Below are 16,487 nucleotides of genomic sequence, written 5' to 3' on the forward strand. Positions count from 1 at the left end.
TTCAGCAGAATTGCCCCTACCTCCAAGGAAAATAACCAAATTTTTTCTCATAAATAACCCATCTGAACCCAAGGAAATTCTATCATGTTTAGTCCCATAAACACTTCTCTTAGAAATGTGGAAGAGTTTCTGCTTGCTTGGCTAAAATTGCATCTCTTTTAGGGCAGATGGAAGAGAAAGTAAGAAAGAGGAACAACCACTGGCAGCAATTGTGAAATCACATGGTCTACAAACCCATTGATTTGAAAACAAATAAATAAGATTTAGTGGCCGTGTCCACCATGGTAAAACCCCAAAATTCAAGAATTTTCCTGGCTTCTGGGCCTTCCAATAATTTCAGAACAGTATTGTGAAATCCTACAGCTATTTGTTCCAGCTGAGCCTCTTTAATTAGAATTCCTCAGCACTTAGACATATTTCCTTAACAGCAAATGATACAAATAATCACTTTGGGAAACAGTTGAATATATAACATGGGCTCTTTTTAAAAAAATTATTGTTATTATAAAAGACTAAAAAGCAAGACAGTTCCCTAACAGATTTTTGTCAAACCAAACTCAATCAAAACCATCCCAATGTTCTTGAGGCTGTACGCACAGATGGATTAAAAACCTTTCTCTAATCCCATTGCCACAACTCTTTCAAGTGAACAAACATACAAAGACATTTCAGGCACTATGGCAATGTTGACTCGAAGCATTGTTAACTCCTAGCAAAAGGCTGTGGGAAGCACAGTAAAATGATAGAAGGTTTCGTTTATTAATCTGTGATGAAAACCAGGCTTCTGTTGATGAAGGGGGCAGGGAGAAGGGTAAAGATAGGCTTGTCTGTTTAATTCTTGGCCCAGATATAGGTGATTTTTTTAAAAAAGCAAGCAGCTGAGCACATTGCTTCTGGCTGTGTCTTTCTGTAGGTTGCCAGTTGCCAGCGCTCACAAAGCACAAGTTATGTAATGCGCTCCTATCAGGAATCTGAGTTCAAAAACATTTCATGAAGTCCCATGCTGCTCTTGCTGGAGCAATTGGTTCTGATAATGAAAAGTCTATATCACCCTGATTCAGCTGTTTTGGCCCCCTCCAATGGCAGCATTTTGTGCTTTCCCTCAATCTCTTCTCCCTCCCTCCCAACAATCTCTGCTTATTTCTTAAGGAGTCTCTTCCCTTCCCTAAGCTCCTTCACTGGCTTTTGCTAGAGGAAAAGAAAAATAGAGGAGGAAACATAGTTTTGCCCCTCCTCTACCTCTGAAACAAGCTGTTTTTCCTTTCTTATCATTTGGAAAAACCTCATTTCTTTGGCAAGTCCAAAGTTTGGGTTTGCAATCAAAATATATTCATCAAAATGGAGTATTGATAGAATAGCTTTTCTGACTTAATTTTGAGAATAAAGACCTACATTTCAGAGCAATATTTTTCCCAGAAATGTATTTAGTCCTGATGAAATCATTTGAGGCACTTTTCAGGAAAATTTTCCAATTTTTCACAGAAGTAATTATTGGGTGACTTTCTGAGTGAGGAATTTCATTTGCGGCCACTCTGTCACTTTCATATCATTAAAATCAATCAGATAGATGGATAAGAGCATGTAAGTATTAAGGGATCTAAATTAGAGTGCATAAAGAGGAAATAATGCAGGACAGCTCTTTCAATCTGTATTCATTGGAAGTTTTATGCCAGTACAGGAATGTATAAATATTAGTCAATATATTTCAGCAGGTAAATAATAAAAATCTACTTCCTTGGTTAAATTTAAATAGAAGAAATAAACATAAATAAAATTGCAATAAGAGTCAGAATTAGTGTAAAATACCTGTACCAAATATCTCCTCAAAATGGAGGCTTGAACTCAAAACCCTATCAAACTCTGCTTCCTTATGACTCTGTTTCCAGTGTAGTTGCTAATACACTTCACAAACAGCTCATTCTTTAAGAAAATGAACATTTATTCATATCATTGTGTCTAAGTAAATACAAAATTTTCACCAAAGTATCTTTGGGAGGTTTGATCCATGACAGTCCTTGAAAAGATTCCCATTTCTTTCAGCAGACTTCAACACAGACATTTGGAGTATGGATATCTGGGCAAAATGTATTTAAAGTAAGGATTTGTAAGGTACTGGAAACATGTATAGATAGAAACCTTCAAAGCACAATTAAATTGACGGATAAAATATGCACATGTAAATCTCAGTGCATCTCATCATGTGTGTTGAAATAAAGGAAATTAAAATTGAAGAATATAAAAGTTATTTTTAGAACAGCAACAGAAAGTCCTATTATTCTATCAGACAAAATTAGTTTTCAAATAATTATCGTACATTTGCAAAGAACTTTTTCTTCAATTGTTTTTACCTTAAATTTTGGGGATTTTGTTTATTTGTCCATTCTAGTTTCCTCAAGTTGAAATGATGAATCCTAGGAATAAGGGATGAGAGTTATTAGGCACAGTTTGTTTTTAAAAATTCAATCTTCAATTCTCAGTTAGCCAAAAATCACAAGTACTTCTGCTCTAATTATTTGTGGTCTAACAAGTCTCAAGATATATATGTGGAGGAAAATTACCCTTTTTTTCAGTATAAAAGAACTTAAACTTACTAATATTAAACGTGGATGGATAAATTATAATCAAAGTTCTTTTCACTTTAGTAACTCGAAATATTACTTAATTCTTGCAGTGAAGGTAACATCAATAATTTATACCACTTTGAGGCCCAGAAACATTGACCATCTTCTCAAGCCAATCAGCAACAGCAGTCAAGTGCTACAGGTTTAAGATCCAGTTATAAGAAATACCTTAGAAATTAAACAAAACACAAGAACTGCCTATCGTAACTCAGACCTCAAATCCCACAACCACTTCAAAAACCTCATGAGTCCTGTTTCATGAGTTCCCAGTGAAAACCAGGCAATACTGTTTAACTGACTGTAGGTCACAAGGCTATACAAGACCTGCTTCAGTTTTTATATCTGTAAAATAGGGCCAATGGTACCAACCTCTTTCAAAAATGCTTTGCATTTTTTCAGATCAAAACACCACAGAGCTATACCGATTTTGGACCTATGCCTACAGAAATCAAACACAGCTCACAGATTCAAATACGGTTCATGGGCTGTGTCGTTCCAATCTAGAGCTCTGAGAAAAATGAACAGAAAGCATGGCAAGTGCCAGCTTGCTGCTTCATGAAAAAACATTGTGAATGAAACATGTAAAAGCAGCAGCTGCATAAGCAAAGAATAGAAATCCTGATTTGTAACTTACAGTCACTGAGTGTCACACCATAAGCAAAATATTTATTGCTCCAAAGTCTTATATAATTTGGTTTCTTTTCTCCCTCCAGTGCATTAAACTTTGAAATCTTAATGACTCATTATGTTGTACATGCTTTGCAAAATTGTGCCAATTGCCTATGAATCTACATAAAAACGCAATTTGCTAAGGATTTTGTTGTCTTTGCAAAGCAAAAGAAAACACAAAAACACAGTTACTACATACAATCTAAAACACCAACAAATTTTTCAAGTCCTAAGTACAAGTTCTGGAGTATATTTTGAAAAAAATGTTGATTAGCTGCAACAGTTATAATATGATGTTAGCTAATACTTGAAATCTTGCCTGGTATGCTTGAATTTGTCTGAATTTGAACAAGGCCTATGGTATTCCTGGGCCTAGTGGCATTGACACTACTACCAAACAGAAATCACGTCAGTATTGATCTGAAGTGAGAAAAGAATGAAACCATTTATTCATTTAAAATACTTCTATGGAAAACAGAAATTAACCAGCTCAGAAGTTCACATGAGTTAGAAAGCAAGTTAGGACCTTATAAACCAGAGTGAAGAAAATTTTCTGAAATAAACCCTTTGCAAGAAACCACTTTCTGACTGGTACCATTGACTTCAGCAGCAGTCATAGAGAGACAGGACCCTGGACATTTGTAAAATTGTTACTGAAGGAAGATAATATATTTCAGTACCTAATCATCAAAACATGACTAGAACATGTTCTTAAGGTCTAACTTCAATTTCAGAAAACACAGACTATTTGCTCTACAGACAAAAAAGGGAATGGATTTCGGAAAGCTGGGTGGCTGGTGGAAATCACTGTAGTGAAAGTAGTGAAAATAGAAATTTGCTCCACTCAGTTTCTCAGCACCATCAATTAAGGTTGACTGCAAGGATTTTCATCAGGACAGAGAATCATTCCCTGGTGAAGCTTCAGGCTTGTTTTTGAAAACAGAAGTTTTTCCCTAAAATTTCTTCTAAACTGCAGCTTCTGCACATTCAGAAAGTAGCAATACAAGAACTATCACCAGACTTGTGGCCCTACATTATTTTACATTCCAAATCAATCACAGTGATTTTGTGCAACTAGTCAATGAGTTATAAGGCACAGTTGTGCTTGTACTTCTGTTGAATCGAGAAGACTTCTTTTTCATTCAGGGCCATAGCTTTAATTTAATCCTTCTACATTCCTCAGAAATATGTGCTAAAAAGCATGTCAGTGGTATGTCAGTTCATTTGTCTTTAAGTCTCACTCCATGTCAGAGTAGTAGAAGGTATTTTAGTAGAGTTGATATTTGTTTGAATGCTACAGCGGTCTTTCTTTTTGGCAAGATTCATCCCATCTGCTTTTACCTTTGAAAAAGCTGCATATAGCCTCTAAATCTCATCTAGGATTCCTGCACCCTATTCATCAGAAAAAAATTAGGGGCTACCAGAGATGAATTATCTCATCCTAATTTTAGGTAGTTTACATAGTTCAGATGAATCACTCCCTGAACACAGGCTTTTTCTATTAATGAAAAAAGCTAAAAAAGAAAATCACTCATGGGCATCTAACGTCAAATTTAGACCTTTAAGTGTAGGTGAAATGCATTTTACCTTTACTAATTGGAACTCCACTTAGGATTGGGCTTAGACTTACACCATGAACCTTCCTAGGCCATGGTAAGAAAATCCACCCTAAATCTCCACCCATTAGTAGAAAAAAACTTATGGATTCCAGTGACTTCTATTAAAAACATTAACTATACCAGTCTCTATGGCATAATGATTTGTGACATTTCGTTGTTTATAGCATCTAAAATAAAGGAAAATCAGTATTCTCCAAAATAAACACTGAAGAAGTGCAATATTAGAGAAGTTTATAAGATTCCAAGTAGTTAATAATAAACAGGACAAAAAAACATGTCTGTATGCTGGCAGAACACCACCTCATGAATCATGCACCTACTGTGAACAAATATTTGTTGGACAGCTTCACTGGGTTTTTTTGATGTGTCATACTGCATTCATAGAATGACATCTGAGAGGAGAGGATGAGCAATGAAAGAATAAATGTTTTGGGTTATAGTAATAGCCATTTTTAAACCTTTGGCTAGATCTTCCCCAAGACCTCCCAGTAGTACTCCTAGTACTCCAGTGCAGTACTGTTTCCACTAGTACTCCTAGATACAGAAAGTACCAGTTCCACCAGAAAGACACCCAAAAAATAAGAGAATTATCTCAAAGCAGAATAATTAAGCATCCCAATGAACTGGCAATTTAAACTCATTATGCAGGAACTGACAAATTCACAGTAATCTCAACATGTGACAGAAAATTTTGTGGCTAGTATCAGCTTCATTAATTGTCTTCCTAGATAATCTAATGATCTTGTGATTAGCACAGGAGAGGCACAAGCATTGTCAGATGAAAGACTTGAGGCAAGTCTCTGACTGTTGGCCAATATGTCCCCCTCCTCTTTCCATCCCCTTAGCATTCAAAGTATTCTAACTCTCTGCAATGAGGGTATGTGATATCAAGGAGACAGAAACAAAACAGCCATCTCAGAAGACAGACACACCAGATCTCCCAAAAAATTCTTTTTCCCCTTCCATTCCATGTTACTATTGGCAAAAAAATGCTACAGAAGACACGTGAATTTTTAATAAAAATAAAATAAAATTTTAAGTACTATATATGTTTAAAAATTTAATGACAGCAATAAAGCATAAAAATAACTTTTAACACAGTGATGCTGCAAATATTACCTCAGCTTGGTCTGAAAAGGTTGGAAATATTATAACAAAGTCAGTAGTGAAAGAAATCTTTCTCTTAACACCATGTCTGAAACAGAACTGATGGTTATAACAATGGGAAGTGGGGAAGAAAAGGCTGCTACATATCTGGCCTGAGAAGGCTGTGCACACCCAATGCTAGGAAAGGATCTTTCCCTCAGGATTCTTTCTGGCCCTTCCTCACTGTGTTCCTCTCCAAATAGAGCAGTAGCTGCCTGTAAAGCCAGTGAACAGGCATGGTATTGCAGGGAAATGTAGAGGACATCACAAAGCTCAATTAAAGTACATTCTGAGTAGGAATTATTTTATCTTCAAGATGGAGAAAGGAAATAGTTAATCCAGTGGTTGAGAAAATCATGAATGCTGCAGGAGGAGCTCCAGTGAAGACAAAGGCTATGAGCTCCCTTCTGGTGTTGAGGACTCTGGGATGTGCCTACATTGAGGCACCCAGTTCTGGCAAGCAGTGGAAAGGTACTTTGAGCAGCATGATCTGAATCTCTTTACTAGGTATTCTGCTAAACCCTCTTTGAAAGTATGGAGAGGAGAGCCAAATTCTTTCTGTGTAACAGTTCTTCCTAAAGGATGTGGGCAAGTGGAAACATGCTTTCCACAGATACTGCTGAGCAAAAAAAGGAGGCACAGCCACTAGAAGACTGCACAAAGGTTGACTCCATCTGGAAGAATGTCCTCACGTATGTCCAAAATCAGATGCAAAACTCAAGGAATGAAGAACAAAGGACACCTAGGAGGGATTGCAGACAGCCAATAACCAACAGCTTGCAACACAGCTGCAAAGATCAATACAACTCTCTGCTGAATGCACATATGCATCTGGAGAGAGTGCAGACTGGGCATTCTAACAATTAATACAGTTCCCATATGATCCTACATGGAACACTACAGTCAGCTGAGCATCAGATTTCCAGAACCATATGATGAAAACTAGGGAAGTTTCTGAGCCAAGCAATGCTTTGTAATAGATTACTACTTTAATTTTCTGTATAAACACATTTATAGCACATCTAAGAGCTCTCAGAGAAAGGACTGTAAACAGCAGTCTGATAGTATTTGCAATGTAAACACCAAGAATGAAGGCAGCAAATTTCAGCTGTAGGCAGAGAAAGGTAATAACTCTATAGAGAAAAAAGTTATTGAACAAAAAGTATCAGGTTTTGGGAAAATTTCTTAAAAATATGAGGGAGTTTTCATTGCATGAAAACTAGCAGAACAGAAGACCAGATGACTTAATAGGTCATTTCAAAAATATGCTTTTTAGATTCTACCCTGTACTGGTTTTCTAACTATTGATTGGAATGAGGTGAAACCTAAAGAAATTAAGGACACTCACAAACACATTCAAGAGAGTAATGAGGAACATGTCTGCAATTTTCTGTATGGACTTCTTTGAGGGTCTGCTTGCCAGAAGAGTGCAGAGACACTGAATTCATGGTAAGATGTGGGACTAGCTCAAGGGCTCCAAAACAAAGCCACATTAAAAAGTTATTCTGCAGTTTCTTCAGGAAATCACAGCACATCTTAGCTTAAGAATTTGGGGTTTTTAAATTTTGAATTAAAATTTTTCATTGTTTTGCGTCTTGCGGGTAAGAATTTATCCAAGGTCTGTTTCTTTCCCTGTCTTAGGTGGATACAGCCTTAAGAAACACAGTGAGTCCCGCAGAGACGTCAGAAGCAGGGGGTAGAAATCAGCCACGCAGTTCTTGCCTTGAGCACATCAGCTGACTGACTGTACCTGAAGAACTGATTTAGCCAGCACAGAGATTTATAGACTCTGTGTTATAATTTAACTGTTGGCACAGCGAAATGTGCATTATCCACTTCATCCTCTGCAAAGACATGTTTCTGCAAAGGCAAAGGGATGCATTTACCTCTCGTCCATCTGCAAGGCTCTACTGTTTGCAGCAATTACTGCTTGCCTGCAGACTTCTCTAATCACAGTGCAGAGAAAAGAATTCTTCTAATTGCTGAGAGCTTTTAGCTTCCCAAAATAGTTGACCTTCTTCCTTTTTGAAGAAAAAACTTTCCTCTGCCTTTCTGCCTGCCTCCCCACCCCCTTCCTGCTGGCAGACATGAGAAGAGAACTGTGTTTGTTTTCACGGTAAATGGGAGGCCAGAGCAGTGACAAGGCTGATCTCACAGTTTCCAGCTGTAATATTTGATTTCTTTACAAATGCACATATGCAGAACTCAGAAACTAAACTATTCCAGTAAGAGCAAAATGCATAAAAGTCTCTCAGCTCAAAAAAACAAAACCCTGAAAGGTTTGAGTGGCGGCAGCATGGTTCTTGACATGAAAGCAAATACTCCAGCTAAGACACAAGGATAATTTGGGCCAAAACTGCTGAAATGCAGCTGAGCCTCTACTTCCACACATAGGGCTATGTCAGCTTTTCAAGTGTTGAAGATCCCAGATTTTACAGTAAAACTGGACAAAACTTGGCATTTTTAGATCACCTTAAACTGTCCCGGGAGGGCTCAGGGAAATAAAGTCAAGGCCCACTTAGAGGAGGAAAAAAACAACTATGATTAAAAACTTTCCTTATCTCCCACTAACAGAGATAACTGTGTATCAGTCATTGTGACAATGCTGGTCTGCTGTTTTTAACTTTGCGTAATTTTGATGAACAGAATTCTTGTCCTCAGCTTTATAATAACATTACTGATATTAAGGATTTACATTGGTCACTTTTAGACATTAAAGGGGTTTTTCTACTTAGTTTTTCTTTCCATTGGACAACAAGAAGAATGACAGAAAAATATCTGAACAGAAATTCACAGTAGATAAACAGGATTGTCAAAAGTAAACAGTTAATTTTTTTAAGTAATATTTTTATGAATCCTAAAACATGTCTGATCTTCTGCCGGAAAAACTCAAAACTTCTCCAAATGTGTAAGAGCTGAAGTCTGAGGAGGAAAGGAATTAAATAAATTAGATATACTCACTTGAGTGCTTTTGACAGGATTGTTCGGAATGTTTAGATAATGGGCATCCAAAGGTGAAAATCTGACACTGTACTCCTAGCCCTGGCATTAACTTCATTATCTTTCCAGTTTTTATTAATGCTAAGTTCAAGGCAGAAAGATTAATACATTTATTTTTATTTTATTTTAATGAAAGTATTTTTCTTATGCACAGACTTTCAAATTGAGATTCACCATGCAACTCACTCTTCTGGAAGACTGTGAAATCCTTTCTTTCACTCTCAGCCCAGCTATCCTGTGGCCCCAGGAAGTTAAGCCCAAGCCTGCAGACTCACCAACAGAGACCTGGAAGTCCTTAGACCTCCTGGCTCTAAGTGAGACTCCCAGGTTCTTGGCTACAGCAACTCACAAGCAGACTAGCACGAGGTAGGCTGTGTGGCAGACAATTTGAAGGGTTTCCTTAAAAAGAGGCACATTTCCGCAGCAAACCTTTTTCACCTCTACTGGCAGATCAAAGCTGACACTTTGCCATACATTTTGTTTCATTTTGTTCAGCTTTATAACAAAGATGTTTTGTTGGGAAAGGCTGTGGACAGCTCTACCTGTCCACATATTCCTTCCTCCAAAAGAACTTTTGTTTTTATTGCAAGATCAGTGACATGGAAAAGATTTTTGCACACAGCATTGTAAGTAGTGTGGTGAGCCCTACCATTACTCTGCAAGTTACCAGACAAACCTGACTTTTGTTCTTATTTTCTAGAGACCACCTGGACAGAGCTGGTGTGTGCTCCAAAACCTGTGATGAGAAGGTTCAAATAGCAGATATTAAGAGCTAGACCACTGCTGCAGACCTGGGTATTTCCAGCCCTGCCACTACCTTCTCTGGAGCATTTATTCATCAAGCACTTCAAGTCAGTGGGAGCTATTCCCATCCTTCCTTGGCATAGATGCTTGCAAATGAAATGACGATAGGAAACACTCGCATTTCTTTCAAATCACAGAAACCTTATTTCAATTCGAGTTTTGGAAAAAACTTGGGAAGTACTAATTACTTCAGCTGGTTCATTCCAGGACAAGCAAAGAGAGGAGAAAAACAAGGCTCTTCAGCTCCTGTTGCAAAAGAGCAAAACAGACCCAAAGCAGCAGCAAAGAGAAGCAGGGGTACAAGGTAAACTCCTTGTATGTGCCTTTGCAAGACATTACAGTGCACTTCTCACTCTCTCTCAACCAGTCCCATTCTGACACTATAAAGTAGAGCAACCTGAGGTGACTCTGGATTAGGCCAATCGGAGGCAGCTTCTCCATAACTGCACACCAGTTGGGAACTGTTCTTACCCAGCCATGTTCACTCTGCCTTTTTTAAGGCAAACTAGAGGAGACCATTGCCAAAGGTGCCCATTCCTCCACTCCCTGCCAGCAGCAATTGCTTTTGGTCAACACAGCTCTCAGTTAACTCTCTGCACCTCTAGAGAAGCAACATGGAGACAATCTAGGATGAACCGTGTGCCTCGAACACTGACCAAACACATTATTAATTTTCATTAATGTGTGCTTGGTCTGTAAAAATGTCTCTCCTGCATAATATTTGTATCAAATTACTTCCACACTAAGCCTCTGCTTACAGATTTTCTAGTGTGATTCAGTAAATTATTTACTCAGTCCCAAAACACTGCTATCTTTCTAAGTATGCATTTGGCTATCTCTTTGGATGTTTACAGTTTGTAATCTTTAAATAAAATTATTGAACTGCAGAGTTCATTATGGTAGAGTTATTTTGCAGCATGTTATTCCATACATGGAATTTCAAGGAGATGATAAAAAGGAAAATAATCAGTTTATTTTGCTCACACTCCATCCATCCCATTTTGTTCATATCTAAAAGTACTATGATTTTCTAGAGTAAGAGGTTTCATAGCTAACCTTTTCCTTATCCCTCTTTTGGCCCCAGTCCCCTATCAAAGCACAGTCTCCCACCCTGACAGAAAGAGCCCTTATGAATACAAATGCCTGTGGACAACTTTTTATTTGGCAGCTGTATAGCATTATGGACTTATTATCCACGAAAGAGTTTTACTTTCCTCAAACTGGAATTAAAGTGCATTAGAAAACCAAGAAAAATGTTGTTATTGCACATCACACTGGGTCAGGCAGCTTTAGAAAATCCCCAGAAGTAAAGGAGAAAACCATTCGCTTTTTTCCTGTACCATCAGTATCATCTGACCGACTGCTAATTGTACTGCTGAGGCTTTAAAGACCTCTATTCAGGTAAGTGCTGGCCAAAAAAAATCCCCTCTCATTCATCAAAGCACAAGTACTTTCAAGAGTAGCCTAGTAACACAGAAAAGACTTGAAAATCCTCAAAGTCCAGCCACCTATGGAGTGATCATGTGAAAAAATGTCAAAGAATCACTTTTGTAAACGCTTAAGACAACTGGTACCGAGTGGTAAATACAAAATACTGTTTAATTGCAATTTTCAAAAATTCTTCCTGCTTTCAGTCATTATATGTCTGTCCCTCTAATAGAAATGGGAATTCTTTCAGTTTTCAAGCCTGTGCTCTCCTTTCATTGCAATGAGGACCTAATTCAGAGCTTTAAACTGTGTTCTGCAATGCATAATTAATCTGGCTTCATAGAGACCTGGACAAAAGACCCCATTCAATCTTCAGCTCCTTCCCCCTGAGATATTGTTATTTCTAAAAACTCCTGCCAGCTGGGCTGGAGGGAAATCTCAGCACTGTGGGAGAATGAACAAACTACAGGCCTCCAAGGGATTTGAAGTAACTATCTGACTAAATTGGATTAGAAAGTAAGGAAGGGGAGGGGAAGGAAGGCTTATTCTGAAGTCTACAAAAGCTCATAAAAAATTCTTAGAAGATTTTCATATGGTGAAGGGGAGAGAAATATGCAAGTTTTTATAAAAAAACTGAGAAAGAATTTTAAAACATGAGTGAGCCAATACACTTGGGGATATTTGAAGGGATTACTGCTGGTATTATTTCAGGAAAACTGTTGTGTCTGCCTTGGAGCTTTGAAATGGCATTTCTGTGCAAAATCTGGGCTGCCCCACAATCCAAAATCGTCATACTTTCCTTCCAGGTATTTGATACATATCCTGTTTGAACCTATAATGTAACCTAACCATAAGTTGCTTTATGTTTCCTCCAAAGCACATCGCCGTTAAAAGCCCCTGTCCAGAAGGATTTCAAAGGGCTATGGAAAAACAAATTCAGTCTTGTTAAGAGAGCCAGCACCCTGCTTTCGTTCCCTCCAAGCTCATTCTCCAGTGTGTCAGTGACGCTGCCCAGATCACCTGGCCATCTCTCACACTTTTCATAATATTTTTAGCAGGCACATACTCAGGACTATTGCCCCATATACCAGCAGACCTTTTGGAAGACAAGGTGGAAAAAGCTCAGAGCCCCGTTGGGAAAGTGGGTGCCTGGAGGAAAGATGCTTTGAGCTCTCTGTCTCCTCTGGCTGGCTCTGCTGTCCCCCCTGACAGGGACCGGCTGCTTGCAGGCTCTCTGCTCCTGCAGCACTAATGCTGGGAAGTTATGCGAGTTTAGCCAGGATGAAACTTGGCTCACTTGCTTCAGAAATATTTTCAGAAGTCAGGTCTTTTAGCCACCCTAACCAACACTCCCCACATTAAAATGGGCAGCCATTACTTACAACAGCAGTGACTTCTCCACCGTCAAAATGAACAAAAATATTCCCTAAAAGTTGATCTACTTAGGACTCACATGTTGTCATGGAGTAAAAACTATGGTACTTTTCAGAGGTCTGGCATGCACTGAAGAGATCAGCATGCACAATGAAAAATGCACCCTGCTGGATGATGCATCTGTGTAAAGATGAGTGCACAAAAATTACAACACATCAGAGCAATCCTAATCAGTCCTAACCGAAGCCAAACATTTGTGTTTTTTCTTTATCATCATTTGCTATTTCTAGACTTATTGCCACAGAATCATTTTCTATGATCTCCCTTTTCCGTGGGGAGGAAGTGCAGGGAAGAAAGAGGGGAGCAGGATTTAAAAAATTTTTTGAAAAGGAGAAAAGATTCAGCAAAATCTTTCAAAACAGTGGAGGCTTTTTTTAAGGGTGTCACTTCATAAAGAAACACTTGTATGTAACCTAGCAACAGTAACAACAAAAGTACTGGTAGCTCATATTCCAGACAAACAGAGAAATGTTTAAAACATTAACATGTTATGTAAAATCCATACAGCCCCTTTCCAGTTTCTTTAATTCCTGGGGTGCAGGAAAAGCAAGACAACACCACCACCACTCTTTCTTTCCCAGCCAACATAATGAGCCACTTTGGATTGTGTGCAACTGTTATCACAAGTTGTTGGATGTTGTCAAATCCATATTGAGGCATCGCATCAAAAATCCTTACTCACAACAGTAATCTAACTCTGAATAACACTGGCATTTCTTGAAAGGGACAACGAAAGGTTTCACATCTGTGAAAGAGAAAGCCTGGTGGAGGTAAAAAAACCAGTGCCATTCAGCTAAACACATCCTGAGTAGTGCTTACACAAAAGATCTACCTAAATTAGCCCTGATTTTTCTCAACTGACAAAAAATCTCAAGGTCTCAAAAAATTGGCAGCAAAGACTACAAAGAGCAAAGGACAGACAGTCCAAGCCAGGGCAGCCAAAGTCAGTGTTAAATCCCATCCCCACACTCTGGACTCCGCACTGCACTGCTCCGAGCAGGAGACCGCACTGAGAATCTGCCGGCAGATGACACTTTCCCCACAGGGCCTTACCCACCACGGTCAGGACCTTTCCTGCAAAGCACAAGCAGCCGTCCTCACTCCCAGACTGACCCATCTTCTCCAGGCCACCCATGGAGCTGGCACCACATGGGGAGCCTGGAGAAATTCTGAAGCGCACCCAGGACAGGCGCAGAGCCAGAGCGACCATAATGGGTGTGCAGGCAAAACCCAAATCTGCTGCTTCAGTGAAAAAAAAATCTTGTTCTCTCTGCAAGGATGACAGAAGTTTGGCAGCAGCACTGGTCAGGTGATAGAGGGAGAAAGAGGGGAGCCTGGCAAGGCTGCAGATTTCTGCAAAGGGGCTGAGGCTTGCTCCTCCTGCAAGAAAGGGAAAAGGGTGTGGCTGGAAAGGAAAGCAGAAGAGTCTGGGATTTGCTATTCCTACTCCTGTGTCAAAGGTGGAGAGGACATAGAGCAGAGCTGTCTGCCTCCTGAGGAAGAAGGTCCTTGCCCCCAGCCACACCACAGAGAAGGACTGGGGCATGGACCAAGACTTCCATTCATACACCTCCAGGAGTATTTCTTCCTTAGAGAAGAAAACAAAGGCATAGCAAGAAGCAGGATTTCAGAATCCTGCAGCTTACAGAAAGGGCCAAAGAGGAACTTGAAAGTTTTGTACAAAACTTATTCATCCCCATGCATTTGTGCAATCCTAGGAAGCTAAACACACACCCTGCTGCTCACCCCGCTCCCACACCTGGGTGATGCTTAGCCCAGCCCCTGTCTCACCCTGCCAGCTGACCCACTCTGCAGTTGCTCCCTAACTTGCTCCACTCACACACACACACTCATGTGCTTATAAATACTCAACCCAGCAGCTGAAGCAGATCAGCCAAATAACACCACAGCAATGTGACTCACTTTGAATGACAGGAGTAAAACACCCGGGCCCAGCCCAGCTCCGCGGGGCCAGCAGTGCTGCGGACACAGCAGTGGTCTCCACCACCCCCAGCTGCCTGCTCCCAAGGGCTCTCTTCCAGCCACCTCTGCCCCCACAGCCCTGACACGCTGTGCTTTCATCCACCATAAACACGACGGGAAATTTTAACTCGGTTTTGTTAACTCTGCATCAGCTGCCACATTGAAAACCCACAAAAAAATATCTTAAAATGGGATAAGTTAATATCAAAAGAGGAAGCAGGGCTCTTCAGCAGTAACTTTGTCTGCTATGGGCCAATTCGGCTCCACCCCTCAAAATCTACTGTCTGCCTCATCTCACAAAAATAGCTCATTAACTTCCTTTCTCTTAGTGCTTACTCCATGTTTTAAAAGTGTACTCAAATAACTCAGAGATAATTTAGTTCCTTCTTTCCCTCCACCCCTCTTCTTCCAAACATTGGGCTTTAATTGACAGTAATCCCCAGTACAAAACAAGAGTACAACTCAAAAGGGCCTGAGACTGAGAAAAAATTGAGGAATGAAAGGCCAAGTTTTCCCATCACTTACTCTGATATCACCTTGGGTTTACAAAAAACAAAAAAAGTGAGAAATTTGACTATTATATCCTCAAAAGGTGGCAGCATTCTGTCTTCTACATATGTTCCAGATCTAAACAGCCCAAGAAATTTCCATAGAGGGACTGACACAGCATGAAAAACAGGCACAGAAATGCTACAGAGCACACCTGGTTACAGTCCCATGTCCATCCTCAGGAGCACAGGGCTGAGCATGCAGTCTGTGTAATTCCTCTTGTTTTCAGATGCCTCCTTCATAAGCTACAAACTGCACTGACCCACCTATCCCACATTGTCCTAATCTCCCTGTTGAAATGTAATCCTTCAAAATTTTGAGTCTTGTAAATGCAGTTACTTCATGTCATCCAAAGGGTTTAAACTGGGCATCAAAACTTCAAAATGTTGCTTAAATGGAATACAAAAATGGAAACAAAAGTTTCTCACTCAGCTATAACAATTAGTTGTGCATAGGAAATAGCTCAGGATAGAAATTTCTAACCTTAAAGTTCAACAGAGCCTGCTGAAATATGCAATATACAGAGCCATGTATTTTAAGCACAAAAAAAATTAAAGTTCTTTAGAAAACTGGCCAAGAAGACAGTGGTGTAAATGCAACATTGGCTCAAATTTTGGGCAAAAGCATTCTTAAAATTTGTCAATTTTACAAGTGTCCAGTATTATAGTAAGAGCAATTAAATCCAGAAGAAATTTTTTGGCTTGTCAGCTCTAATAATGACATTGCAGAGACTCAGAAGAGGAGAGATCCAAGCCCAGTCTCAGACACACCACTCTGAGGTCAGAAGATTTCCATTTGCTTGGCTCTTTTAGCCTAGGTAGAGCAATCTGTTGTATTACTGCTTTGTGCCCAGTCTAGGATGTCCCATGCAACTCCTGCTGCACCAAAACCAAAGTAAAATAAAAACTCTATTATCAGAAATGCTGATTATAAACCCTTTGAAAACTTTATAGGAAGCATTTTAAATGAAACAAGGAGAAGAGGTGGATGCAAAGGCAAACTAATCTGTTTGATCAAACATTGCAAAATACTATCAACATCCAAATTCCTTTGTATCCCAGGACGTGTTCGTCATATTGCATAAAGGCATTACATATCCCTATATTTCGGCACGGGTTATTGACGATTCACAGCCCTAAAATGCAGCATAGACCTCTTCTGCTTATGCTGTAAAAATACTCTGTGGTCTTGCTTAATAACAGTTGTGGAGAGCACAAAAATAGTCGGGGGAAAG

At 39.4% G+C, this 16,487-nt stretch overlaps 1 long non-coding RNA gene across 7 annotated transcripts in view; it reads right to left on the reverse strand.

Annotated features, from left to right (window-relative positions):
• LOC108449236 overlaps positions 1 to 14,068 on the reverse strand; it is a 63,585-nt gene extending 49,517 nt beyond the window's left edge. For 3 of the 7 annotated variants that reach the window (XR_001865385.1, XR_001865383.1, XR_001865382.1), the window contains exons 1-2: positions 13,775 to 14,068; positions 2,349 to 2,411 (exon numbers count right to left, since the gene is read on the reverse strand). This is a non-coding gene — a long non-coding RNA (uncharacterized LOC108449236). The remainder of the gene's footprint in view (positions 1 to 2,348; positions 2,412 to 13,774) is intronic. The other 4 variants (XR_001865387.1, XR_001865384.1, XR_001865386.1 and 1 more) reach the window with 4 other exon arrangements.
• Positions 14,069 to 16,487: the final 2,419 nt, after the last annotated feature.

Source organism: Corvus brachyrhynchos, unplaced genomic scaffold (assembly GCF_000691975.1).
Source record: "Corvus brachyrhynchos isolate BGI_N302 unplaced genomic scaffold, ASM69197v1 scaffold258, whole genome shotgun sequence".
Lineage (NCBI taxonomy): Eukaryota > Metazoa > Chordata > Aves > Passeriformes > Corvidae > Corvus > Corvus brachyrhynchos.